Below are 4,658 nucleotides of genomic sequence, written 5' to 3' on the forward strand. Positions count from 1 at the left end.
TTATTGCATAATATAACAGGTGAGTTACAATTCATACAGAATATTGGAAAACGAGTTTTCCCAATCGTAAAGGTCGGATGTATTTTAACCACCCTACTTTTTGTAACCAAATATTTGTGTCTGTTATCGCAGCTTGATAATGAAATTGCATAAAAGTCAAGTCAGTGGATAAATTAATAATAGATACAAAAACACAAAACAGCTTGTGGCAAAACACGTCTGCCAAAGATAAATATTTTCAATTAAAAAAACTTTTTTACTCATACAATTGGACTGTTGAAAAAAATTACTTCTAACTGAAGATTAATATTATACATGTATTTTCTTATGTGTAAAATGTAAGTATGCTCACATTAAGATTATAAAAAATATATAAAAAAATAGAATCCATTTTCATTGTAGGTTAGTTGTGTAAATAAATCTTTCATTAAAATCTGTAAATTAAATGCTACAATAAAAGCAAAACTGACACATCACGTCTTCGCAATTTTATAGAAGAAGTGCTTACATACGATTCATATAATATTTAAATATTTATGTATTTATTATTGATGTAATCGAGATTTATTTTTGGGCAAGGTGTTTTGTTATTTGGGAAATGTACTTTTTTTATTGAATTTTTAGTTTCATTGACCCTAATTTACCCCTTGATATCCCTTTATAAGACGGATTAAGTCGGAGCATTACTTATAAACTTGGTGTAAAGTTACGCCTAGGCATAGAAGGATAGAAATACCGTCCTTATTCTACCATTATAATAAGGATGTTATTCACATAACTTTATACAAGGTTTATAAGTTAGGCCCTTGGTATTATATCTATTCTTCGTTAATCCTGAAATTGATATATGGTTTATTATTATTTAAATACCTAGCCCTTTAGATCTACATATTTTTAATGTCACTTTACGATGAATTGAATCATAGTGAATATAAATAAATTCACCTGTTTATTACTTAAAACACGTAGATAATGAAATCAGTAACACTTCTTATCTTGTTTAATTATATTATGACATTTAACATAATTGTATAAGTACTTATCAATGAATTGTTACAAGTGGAAATGAATTATAATTTACCAGGAAATTTTCCAACTGGAAAAAATATTTTAATGATATTTTGTTTAGGGGTCATCCTAAAATTGAAAGGAATCTTTAACAGAATTTCGATGATGTCCAAATGTTTGCAAGCAAGGCTGAATTAAACGTAGTTATGCGAAAGCAGCCAGCCTTAGAAAAGTGAAACTGAGGTAATAGCACTTTTGTTAAAAGGGGAAATAATCAAATATACAAAACAGTTCGAATGTTTTTTACTTTGATAAATGAAAAATAATTCATTCGTTCGTTTATCTTTAATACAAAAAATAAATAAACTATGTATATTATAAGGTTCAATGATTTTTAAAGTCTGGCTTACCACAAATCCTCAGATGTGCATATTTAAGAAAACAGCCAGCCCAATGTTATGGCCATTGATTAATGAAATCAATGGTTATGCCATTATGTATTGATCCAATTATTTTATGTTTATTAAGGAACTTAATTGTAAAGAATCACTCAATAATTTTTTTATGGTGAATTTAAAAATAATTTTATAACGCCTTAAAAGAATTTAGGTGATTTTTTAAAGCCTGGCTAACTAAAAAACCTAAAATATTTCAAACTCCAAATGTATGAGGTGACATTCATTTTCACGACATTTTGACTATTGAAATTGGAATTTTCAGAAAGTGATTATTACATTTTTTGCACAAAAGCAGCCTGTCTGTTTTAACCAGAGCAAAGAATTGACCTTCTTAAATAACACCAAAATGTCATTTTTTCAAAATTGCGCACTGGCTGCTTTCTGCATAACTATGTTCAATTGTCAATCTGAAGACAGTCTTTTGAAAAATGTGCTTATTTCCACACACTCGCACATATTATATTTTGAACTTCACGTTTCTTCCCTTCTAAGTGAGTGTTTTTTTTCATTGATGGTCATTTGGTTATATACAATTCATACATACAAGCATTAAGTAGATTTTACGCAACTAGGTGAAAAGCTCTTCATTTGAAACATCTGGGTGATTTTGATTAAAACAAAAATCGACGGCGAATGACCTTCGTGAATCGTTATATCTATTTTATCAAAGAGATTATATTATTTTCGTGGAAAATAACAGTTTTATTGTCAAAATTATGCGATATAGATAGTGTAGATGTATTGTTAGCTGATCCTGAAGGTTAATAGTGGAATGTATAGCCACTTTTGTACTGATAGAGCATATTTTATTGATTAATTCATTTATTTCGAATTACTTCCGAGTCGACGAATGTGTTTAAAAAAAAATTGATTCAATAATTGAGATCAAAAATAATACCATATAGACCTTGAATATGTAATAATGAATTATCTAAATACAAACAAATATTTCTGATCTAATTTCAGAAACCGGATTGGTGGAGAAAAAATATCTCACATTAAAATGGCGTAGGCACCTTTAGTGTTTGCAAGTACCAATAAATATATTTCGGCCTCCGCATTGAAATGCGTTTGTAAAGTCCAAGGTTCACTCTTTTACTGAATAAATCTGTAAATCATCTGTTCATTTATTTTATTTCAGTGAAAGCAAGGTGCATAAGACGATGCAATAAAGATGCAACGCAGCGCCTGTATCAAAATAACATACGTCAATTACATGTTAATGCAAAATTATTATTAGTTTATGTGTTAATGATTTCAAGAATGCGTTTTTGTAATCAACCCAAATATTCCAATATTGGAGCAATTTTCAATTAGTTGTGTTGGTAACTGTGTTGGAAAACAAGAAATTAGTTTTGGCGGAATGGGACAACAATTTCGGGCCTCTGATTCAGAATCCGCACTACTACAGGACCAAAAGTGCACCACATTTAATGCATTTCTTAACCGTAATTGTATATATCTGTTAACCTCCTTTAGAACAACTATTTCACGTCGACCCTGCCAGGAATCGAACCCGTAGCATCAAGCGTGTTGGGGAATGTGTCGAGCACTACACTACTAAATGAAGAAAATAGTTATGTGTGTGAAATAGAACCAGAACCGTAGACGAGTGTTTTCGACTCGATGGCTGCTCTCGGGTAAAAAACCGGAAAAGGAAATAGGGTGTAGGAAAGTTTGCCTCATTGTATTGTGGTTGTTTACCATTATTGAGGTCCTGGGTTCGATTCCTGGCAGGGTGGACATGAAATATTAATTTTAAAGGTTTTTTGATCTGCAATATTTTATTGTTCCTGGAGTTGCGTCTAAATCGTTAGACTGATCACCTTGCCTTTACGTAAAAGGTGGTGGAAGTACGCCGCATATGGTTTAGAAATGCAACGTCTTACGCACTGCTGGGTGTGGAAAGGGGATTTATGATGATGATGATGATAATACTAAATTCTGAAACAAAATATGTTCAGTTGATAGTATTATGGACTTTGGATCCTTAGGCCAGATTAACATATAAAAAATTTGATTCAAAATAAATTTAATCAATCAAAAGACTGTATTATTACATTTCAAGTAACATTATTTTTATTACATAAATATAATAGATAATACTCAGATACTTTAAATACGGTAATAGAAAGAAACCGACGATTAATCAAAACAGATTAAACTGTAATATTGATTAAGATCTGAATTATTTTTTAAACATGTGATGTTAAATATAGGGCAATCAAATGATACTAAAAAACTAGTTTTTATTTCCGTAAACAAACAATCATTTATATTTGTGTAAATCATTATGCAAATTTACCTGTCTCCAAATTGGCTAATTTTGAATTTACCAAAAAAAGCGTTAGTTTAATACACAAGTTTAAAACAAAACGTTTACTGTTTTGACCATAAAAAATGCATAATCATGTTCTATATTTTATTTCTGTAACCGATTATTAAAATTTTTGTCACGTTTTCCGATAGCGAAACCGCGGTGCTAGACCAAGATGGCGAAAATATGTGCAGATTCAGGGCCATTTAAAAATAAACGTATAATTAAAGTTTATAAATCGTGCTGCCTTCAACCACTGACTTTGGCAGGTGGTTATGACGTCACAATATTCAAATACATATTACGTATTTGATCATTTCTGTATAAATATCTGACACATGACCATTCGATTCTAATTTTGACCCCTGTTACTATATCTTGAGGGGCGAATTTAAAAACTTAATTACCAAAAATACATCAGTACTAAAATGAGAGTTACTAAATATAAGGGATAGATGAGCGACTGTCGTTTTCCTGGAATTTTGTTGAGAGTTTTTTTTCGTTTGTTTTAGAAGTTAATTTTAATGGTACGCGGAAGAGGCGTTTTAATAAAATACGTTTGATGATACATTTATTAAAAATTTTCTGATGCTGATTTTACGTTTTAACATGAATTAAAATAGGCAAAACTGTAAATGTCACAGTGTGTAAAGTAGCCACTTAAACCAGCCAATGATCGATCACAAGCCCTTAAATGCCTAGACTTCCATATTCCCGTTCTAAAAATGTTCTCCGTGTACGATGTAATTTGTTGATATTATTTTCGATAATGAAAAAAAAATTACCCATTTGGCTTTTTTAAATTAGTCGATTAATCAGAAAATAAATAAGTGCCAGTGTACTAAATAATTTAAACGCTTATTTCGTGTGATTTT

Source organism: Micrasema longulum, unplaced genomic scaffold (assembly GCF_059751315.1).
Source record: "Micrasema longulum isolate JH-2025_06_02 unplaced genomic scaffold, ASM5975131v1 h1tg000515l, whole genome shotgun sequence".
In the NCBI taxonomy this organism is placed as follows: domain Eukaryota; kingdom Metazoa; phylum Arthropoda; class Insecta; order Trichoptera; family Brachycentridae; genus Micrasema; species Micrasema longulum.